The following is a 9,803-nucleotide window of genomic DNA, read 5'->3' as shown; positions in this document are numbered from 1 at the left end:
GTGGAAAGTAATCTCCATGCAATCATTTTAAATAGAGTTGTATTAAATTAATTTGAATACTAGAAGAAATGTGAGTGATTACCTCAATATCAGAAGGAATAGCAAAAACACAAGTTGGCAAATTGTTATTATTGTACTGTTATATTTCTATTAATCTACATGAGCATTAACTATTGATGTACAGCAAACATCCCAAAAGCAAGTTATTTACTAAAATACCTGTATTATCAATGGGATGATAATCTTGGGGAATATTCTGAGTTCAGCTGGTCCCCTTATACATCTGTCATCAGCTATGTGTCACCTGGGGAGGTTTTGCCAAACTTGGCTGAGATTTTTAACATATTAGGGTGCATGCTGCATGCTGAATATGGGCAGACCCTGGACTGAGATGCTGACTTGTTCCCCACATGTCCTCTATTCCAGCCATCTAGTTGTATTTGTCATATGGCTGAGACAGGATTCCTACACAGATCATCAAAAATGTCTCTAGAGGCCTCCTGAGGCATGCTGTAAATCTCAAAATATGTCATTGCCAAAACAAACTAAAAATCCTAAGGATGGGGGGGGAAAGGAACCCTAGTTCACTGCTGGTGGGAATGCAAGCTGGTGCAACCACTCTGGAAAAAACTTTGGAGGCTTCTTAAAATCTAAGCATAGATCATCCATATGATCCAGCAATCCCACTCCTGGGGATATACCCAAAGGAATGAAACACTGGTTACTCCTGAGGCACCTGCGCACCCATGTTTATTACAGCTCTATTCACAATGGCAAAGTTATGGAAACAACCAAGATGCCCCACTACTGATGAATGGATCAAGAAAATGTGGTATTTGTACAGATGGAATTTTACTCAGCCATGAATAAGAATGAACTGTTTTCATTTGCAAGTAAATAGATGGAGCTGGAGAACACCATTCTGAGAGAGATTAGCCAGGTTCAGAAATTAAAAATAGTGTGTTCTCCCTCATATGTGGACTTTAGATCTAGGGCAAATACAGCAATGTTTTTGGACTTGGGTCACATGACAAGGGGAGAACACATACGCGAGGTATGGAGATAGGTAGGAAACCCAAAACAAGAAAGTGTTTGATGTCCCCACAGCAGAGGAATTAATACAGAAACCTTAAAGCAACAGAGGTTAACATGAGGAGGAGATCAGTAACCAGTGTAAAGATCAGTTAGAGATGAATCAACATGGGTTGTAACACATATGCACATGAAAGCAATGCTAGGAATATTTCTGTATAGCTATCCTTAACTTAACTAACAAAAATGTTTTGTCATTTTTTATTATACATATGTCTCTCTTCAACAAAATTGGAGAAAAGGGCAGAACAGGTTCTGCCTGGAAGCAAGGGGGAAGGGTGGTAGAGGGTGGTGGTAAGGGGCAGGGGGGAGAAATGACCCAATGTACATGTGAATAAATGAATTTAAAAATCCTAAATACACAGACAGCATTAGAGGATGAGTCTTTCCATGTCCATCCTCAGCAACTAAATGATCTTCTTAGGGAAAACACGAGATTGTGAGACATTCACCACTCAGTATTCATGAGGGGTTTGTCCCAGGAACTCCATAGACACCACATTCCACCAGTGTAGCAGGGATACAGTTGTAGACACCACATAATGAATGAGCATGGCAGTGTGCTAATAAAACTTTATATACAAAAACAGGCCATGGGCTCGATTTCTGCCACACACCTTGGATTAACAACTCCACTGACCTTCAGTACTAGTAGAGATTGTTTTCTGAACACTCCACACTGCAGATATCAAATCCACAAATACTCAAGTCCCTTATTGGAAATCATGTTGGATTTACATGTGACTGATGCACATTATCCTTTGTGTTTTATTTAGTTATTTGCTTATTTGTTTCATTGCATCATTCCTCAGAATAGTCAAGATATGCAGTCCACGTAACTGATCATCAGTGGACGAATGGATAATGTGGTGCCACCTACATGATGGAATATTATTCAACCATGAAACTGATGATAACTCTGCTGTCACTTGGGAAAACTGGAAAGTATTATATTAAGTGAAATAGACAAACAGAAAGACAAATGTCACATGATCTCACTCGTATCTGGAATCTGAAATAGTTGATATCATAGAAATGAAGAGTAGAATGATGGTTTCCAGGGAATTAAGTGTTTGGAGTGGGCTGTCTAAGGAAGATATTTTTCAAAGGGTAAAAACTGCAGTGACATATGAAGGAAAAATGAAGAGATCTTTTCTACAGTGTGTTGACTATAACCACCAACAGATTATATTCTTGAAAATGCTAAGCAGGTGTTGGTGAGGACGTGAGGAAAAAGGAACCCTCATAAACTGATGGTGGGAATGCAAACTACTGCAACCACTCTGGAAAAAAATTTGGAGACTTCTTAAAAATCTAAACATAGATCTGCCATATGATCCAGGAATCCCACTCCTGGGGATATACCCAAATGAATGAGACTCAGGTTACTCCAGAGGCACCTGCACACCCATGTTTATTGCAGCTCTATTCACAATAGCCAAGTTATAAAAACACCTAAGATGCCCCGCTACTGACGAATGGATTAAGAAAATGTGGTATCTATACACAATGGAATTTTACTCAGCCATGAAGAAGAATGAAATCTTATCATTTGCAAGTAAATGGATGGAACTGGAGAACATCATTCTGAGCAAGGTTAGCCAGGTTCAGAAGACCAAAAATCATATGTTCTCCCTCATATGCGGACTTTAGATCTAGGGAAAATACAACAATGTTGTTGGACTTGGGTTACATGACAAGGGAAGAATACATATGGGAGGTATGGGGATAGGTAGAAAACCCAAAACGTGAAAGTGTTTGATGTCCCCACTCCAGAGGAACTAATACAGAAACCTTAAAGCAACAGAGGTTAACATGAGAAGGGGATCAGGAACTAGTGAAAAGGTCAGGTAGAGATGAATCAACTTGGGTTGTAACACATTTGTACATGGAAGCAATGCTAGGAATCTCTCTGTATGAGAGATTATCTCATAGAAAAAATCTCAACTAGAAAAAATGCTTTGTCTTCCTTATTATGCTTATGTTTTCTCTTCAACAAAATTAGAGACAAGGGCAGAACCAGTTCTGCCTGGAAGCGAGAGGGAAGTGGGGGTTGTGGGGGAGGCAGAGGGGAGAAATGACCCAAACAATGTGTGCACATGTGAATAAATTAATTTAAAAAAAGAAAAAAATGATAACAATGTAAGGTCATATTCATGTAAATTAGATATAGATAGATGGATAGATGACAAATAGATATAGATATTCATTTCACAACATACATATGCTTAGAACTTTTTGTTACACAGTATAAATAAATATAGTTTCATCCATTACAGAAATTGGAGATAGCCACACATTGGTATTGACAGCCTCAACATCAACCAGGAGCAATTTACAAATGCAGAATCTCAGGGCCACCCTGGACCTGCCTGGCCATAACCTCCATTTTGACATGGCCCCCAAGTGATCCACACTCACATGGAAATAGGAGAGGTCCTAGTCTGCCATAGCATTTCTCATCCTCCCCACTGGTGACATTTGTGCTAGATGACACATTGTGGTGAACTGTACTGTGCATCTTAGATGGTTGAGAAGCATCCCTGGCTTCAACCCATGAGGGACAGCACCACCTCCTCCTCAAGTGTAGACATTGTCAAGTGTTTCCAGGGTTCTTGATCTCCCTAGTGGAGGACTACTGACCTAGAGCATGAGAACTGGGGACATTCTGATGGAATTCTAAACAAAGCTCGCCCTTACTCAGGACAAAATTTTGAGAAAATCATTGAATCTCTCTGAACCTCATTTCACTGAATGGAAAATAAGTCCCTAATAGCATTCTGATATTACATTGTGTACCTGTAAAATTAAAACAAAATACTCCTCATATTTCTAACTTTGTCCTGGATGCATCAAAAAATCTAAAGATAGACTGTATCATGTTTATTAAATGAAAATACATAACTTATGTTCCAAGTGTAAAATTCCTAGGTGTTTTGTAAAGAGCACCAGAAGGCCAAGAGTTATAGTAATGGCTCATGGTTTCATAAGGAATAAACACAGTTCTCTCCCTTAATGAAGAGGGAATAGGGCTTTCAGAAACTATCAAAAGCTGAGTCTCCAATACACATCATTGCTTTGACAGTCCAGGAAATCTAGAATAGTCAAGTACTTCAGACTTTTGAGAAAATTGGAACTAAGTATTGAGCAAAACTGTTGAGGAAGTTAGACTCATGCAGACAGCAGATTTCATTTTATGGAGAAGAAATAATAAGGACAAGATTTGCCTCATTCCTAACTTGGTCTTTTAGGAATATCTAAAATGAGCAAGAAATTTTTTCTATCTGCTCACACCAATGTCCCTCAGGGAAATCAGGTGCTCAAGTTTTGGAGTAACAAGAGGAAATGTGCCTAATGAGCAGGTAAGGAGGTATGTATACATGCCCTGGTGATGTCCCTCAGAGGGTACTATCACAGGCTGGACACTGCATGGTGCATCATTTTGGAGTTCTAAGCCTGGCAAGGACCATTGCTTCACTCACTTCTTCTGGCCTGTCTTGGAAAGAGCTTCAGTTTCCACCACCCATTTTTCATGCAAGAAACCAGACTTCCATATGGAGAACTTTTTCTCAGAGACTTAATCTAGGTGAATCTTAAACCCTAGAAGGACTTGTAGGAAAGGTCCAAAAAGAATGGAAGTCTCTCACTAATATAATGAAATATTTTTAATAGCAGGAGATAATAATCTATGCACTGCAGAATCTAGAAATACTTCTCTACAGAATGTAAAATAACTTGACTGCAGTGCATAGATTATTATTTACAATTTTGGCATGGAAATGAATGCCAAATTGAATGACACTGAAGTGGTACACATATTTTCCATGAGATTAGACAATTTCCAAGGAGTTCTGTGGTTTCAGAGTGGGAAAATTGAATTTTTTACAAATATTAGGTTTGGAAGGATGCACATGGGAGTGAGGGCATTTTTCTTTACTTTCATATGTAGTGTATACAAGCCTGTTTCTATATTCATTACAAAGACCAGGTTAATGAATTGCTTATAATCACAATCTTAGGACAACTCTGACATATTTCACAAGGTCTTATGCTGGCAAATTCACAGGAACAAAAGAAGTTTTATTTGATAGGTAGAGGGGAAAAATAAAGAGCTTTATGTACCAATTCTTTCATTTATTGCTCAGGCTCAATGTGTTTGGGAGTCTTAGTCATTTTCTTTCTCTTTGCTATTAATTCCAAATTATACCTCCAAGTTCTTTGCTTTTATGAGCATTGAATGTGTTTACCATTTGATTTCATTTTTTGCAAAAGAATTTGAAAGGGTTTTCATTAAGGTTCTCATTTGCCATTTAATTCTTTCAAATATGTACAGATGTATTTTGGGACTATATCAAAGTTAATATACTTTGCGTGATCAAAGCACTCCATTCTGTTGCCTCTCAGCTCCTCAATTGCTTTCTAAGTTTAGAAAGTTCTTCTACATGATCAGTAATAATCAGTTTACTTTTATACCTTTTGCCATTCTACTACATAACTGTTTTTCCTTATTACTGTCTTTTTGGCATTGTGCTTCATTCAATTTTTAAAAGTAGCATCATCTTCCTAAATGATTCTTTTGCATTGAACTAAAGATGACTTATATCACTTAAATATGCATATTTTATACATACACATTTCATTATTTTTATAGATACCCCTTTCTGTACAATTGCTCAGATAGTCAGCATCAATACTGTAAGGAATGGGTTAGATGTTGCATTCAATTCAACTAGCTCACATGAGTGATGAGAACTCATGAAGGGAGTTATTAGAATATTATAATAATGGTCATTAATTAATTTCATTACTGTTGCCATGGTTTCCAGTTGCAAAAGCACATTTGTATCCACTCATACTCTTACAGGATGAAATAACTTCTGATTGTGTTTATCTTCTGTTACTAAAAATATTTTTTGTATTAATGAAAGACTCCTGTTGATGGAGTTAATTTACTATTATTTTAGATCTTTTGGTTGTAGTTTTATGTTTCACTCTATTTCATTTAATGAAGAAACTCTAAATCTATTTCTTTAACTCATCACACTTTGGGTTTAGTATCTTAATTTCTTATTATTTCTATATTTTAGTCAATAAATGCAAGGGCAGAGAATAAGGAAATGAATCCAGATATGTTTACCACCACAGGAATGTATCCTGTGAAGAAAGAGGACAGATTGCAATGACAGGTACAGACTTTTACAGAGATTGTGATAGACCAGGCAGTTCTCATGGCCAGAGTTCCTGAGTTCATATATTCCATACTTGGAATCATCCTTTTATCATGCTGTTGATTTCATTTCTCTAGCATTTTGTTGAGACTATTTCCATGCATGTTGATAAAGGACTTGGGCTTGTAGTTTTCTTTTCTAGTACAGTCCTTTTCTGACCAAATTGTCTCTCTTATAATACAGATGTCTGAATTCTACAAAAGAAAGTAAGAAGGATGGATCCACTATGATAAACAGGATGACTCTGAAATTAAAATGCTTCATGATTCCATGTACATGGATATCTAAGGTACTCAGACTCACAGATGAATTGAATAGTATGGTGGAGTGAGGAAAGTGCAGAACCAGCAATGTTTGTTGCTAGGTACAGTTACTATTGTATGCAATGATTAATTCCTAGACACATGCCATATTATCATAGTGCCAGCACAGATTATATGATGTCATGCACTTCAAATTTTGACAAGAGTATGAATCTAAAGTGTTCTTGCCTCAGAGAAAACAATACAACAAAACAAAAGGAAAAAGGAACACTGGACAATCTGGGAGGTGTTTGATGTGCTTATAACACTGATTGTGGCTATCATATGATCAGCGTTTACATGTGTCTAGATACAACTAATTTTACATAATACATATGTGCAATTGTTCACAAATTATACTCAACAACTCTGCTGAAAACAAAGTACATGGGCCACATGGGAATGAAGGTTTCTTTACATCTTGAAAATCTTTCCATTTCTTTAGTAGCAGGGAAGCTACCTCCTTTTTCAACACTCTCAGACAGTATCTCTCCTTCACATCTCTCTTTATAATTGTACACACACCCATAGCTTTGGTCTGAACTTTGATATGTGAAACAAGCCTTTGTACCCATTTTTTCTGCCAGACACAAACTTATGCAAGAACCTGTGACTCCACCTCCCTCTTCATTGAAATCTTCATCCATGTATCATCCTCTTTATCTATCAAACCTAAAACCAATACAAAAGTGACCTCTATTCACTCTCCTTACCTACCATTCTTCATAACAATTAGTCCCACTTGATATTTATATGACATTTTTAAAGATACACAAAAACCATACAAATTTGTGGGATGCAACATGATTTTTTAACAAGTGTATACATTGTGTAGAGGCCAAATCTATCTCTTTCCTCAAATACATATCATTCCCTCAAAAATGCTCTTGTACTGATATTGTTTGGTAATTTCCTTATCTTTTTACATCTATTTTCCATAATCAGATTATAAGGACCTGCATTTCTTGGCATAGTAAACTCAGTGCCTAAACTGCAGAAGGATGATAGAAATTCAATTTACATGTCTCAAGTTCTAAAATTTGCTCCTTAAGACTGTAGAATACTCATGATATTGAGGACATAATATAGATAAGAATTAGAAATTCCTAATCATAGTTGGCACAGAAATTGTCCTAATGAGGAAATGGTACAAAAAGTAGTTGTGTTAATTTTCTCTTTCCTAGTAATTATCAACAGCAAATGGAACAACAAAATTATACTCAAATTTCACAATTTCTTCTTCTGGGATTTTCAGAAGACCCAGAACTGCAGCCTTTCATGTTTGGACTTTTCCTCTTCATGTATCTGATTTCTATATTTGGAAACTTGCTCATCATTCTGGCCACTATTGGGTACTCCCACCTGCACACACCCATGTACTTCTTCCTCTCCAACTTGTCTCTTGTGGACATCTGCTTCACCTCCACCACCATCCCAAAGATGCTGGTGAACATCCAGACACACAGCAGAGCCATAACTTATGAAGGCTGCATCATCCAGATTTACTTTTTCTCATTTTTTGTAGCACTGGACAACTTCCTCCTCGCTGTGATGGCCTATGACAGGTTTGTGACCATCTGTCACCCCCCGCACTACATGGTCATCATGAAGCCCCAACTGTGTGGGATGCTGGTGTTGGTAATCTGGGCCACAGGTGCCATGAATTCCTTGCTACAGAGCTTCATGGTGATGCATCTGTCCTTCTGTGCAGAGATGGAAATTCCACACTTTTCTGTGAACCTAATCAGTTGGTTCACCTTGCCTGTTCTGACACATTTCTTAATAATATAGAGATGAATTTAGTAGCTGGGTTTCTGGGTGGAGGTCCCCTCACTGGCATCCTTTATTCTTACTCCAAGATAATTTCCTCCATCCATGCAATCTCATCAGCTCAGGGGAAGTACAAAGCATTTTCCACATGTGCATCTCACCTCTCAGTGGTCTCCTTATTTTATTGCACAATCTTAGGAGTGTACCTCAGTTCTGCTGTGACCCAAAACTCACACTCCACAGCAAAAGCCTCAGGGATATATAGTGTGGTCACCCCCATGCTGAACCCCTTTATCTATAGTCTGAGGAATAAGGACATCAAAAAACTCTGAAAACAGTCTTTGAGAGAAAAGCTAGAAAAGTGCCCATTATCTAGGGACTAAAATAGTACTGTTGATAAAATGACACCAATCGTCAGAACAAAAACTTAAAGTGTTTTGATCATAATGTAGATGTAGAACCTGCTCCAATTTTTTGCTTGAGTCCAATATCTTTTTTAGAAAAAAATTTTAGTAACATATTCTACTATATAAGGATGTTTGGTTGTGATATTTCCATACATGCATATGTGTACATTGATCAAATTCACCCACTTTATTACTCTTTATTATCCCTCTCTACCTCTCTTTAAACAATTTAAATGGTGCCACTACTCTATTTTTACACATGTATATGAAGAATTTCAATCATATAGGAGTTTCCATTTCTTTGATTTGGCCCTGTCTATAAAACTTATGAAATCAGCCTTATTAAGTTTTATATTCCCCATGACATGTAAACAGTATTACACTTTATCATTTTCATACTTCCAGGATATAATTTTCAAACTTGGATTAGAAATATAGGAAACTCCCATTTATCTCTTAGCACAGCAGAATTTCTGAAGATTCTTTTAACAGTATAATGAAACCCATCAAACACAGTTTGAAAGAGGGGGATGTGAGAAAGAGAAGAATGGGAATATAATGAAGGGGATGACCTTGTTTACAGTACACTGTACATATGCAAAGAATTATCACAGTGAAACACCCTCATGTTATTAATATATGCTAATGCAAAAATAAAGTAAAATTTGAGAAAAGATTATTCTGAGTTATATTTCTCTTGTTATTACAAAATATAGTCATGTGGTATTCTCTACCTATGGGAGAAAGCCATTACTGATATGATTTTGTACTAGAGAAAATTCTCAGATAGCTCATTTGCACTTGTGGGTCTATCCTTCCTTCACAAATAACTACCTTAACTGCTCTTCCCAATATGGAGGTTTTAGCAAACTGTTATGTTTTAGAACTGGTCATTGTGTTTTCTTCTCATCATCAGGATTGTACTTTGTTATTCAGGTTGATGTCCATAATATCTACTGTAGTCACTGGGCAAAACTACTTATTAAATGCAGGACTCCAAGTGA

General features: G+C 37.0%; 1 pseudogene; it reads left to right on the top strand.

Moving 5' to 3' along the window:
• The first annotated feature begins 7,822 nt into the window (after window positions 1-7,822).
• Window positions 7,823-8,724, top strand: LOC141416117 (olfactory receptor 7A10-like; annotated as a pseudogene).
• The last annotated feature ends 1,079 nt before the right edge of the window (window positions 8,725-9,803 follow it).

This window comes from Castor canadensis, chromosome 14, assembly GCF_047511655.1.
Source record: "Castor canadensis chromosome 14, mCasCan1.hap1v2, whole genome shotgun sequence".
Lineage (NCBI taxonomy): Eukaryota > Metazoa > Chordata > Mammalia > Rodentia > Castoridae > Castor > Castor canadensis.
This window is presented reverse-complemented; position numbering and strand designations above follow the sequence as displayed.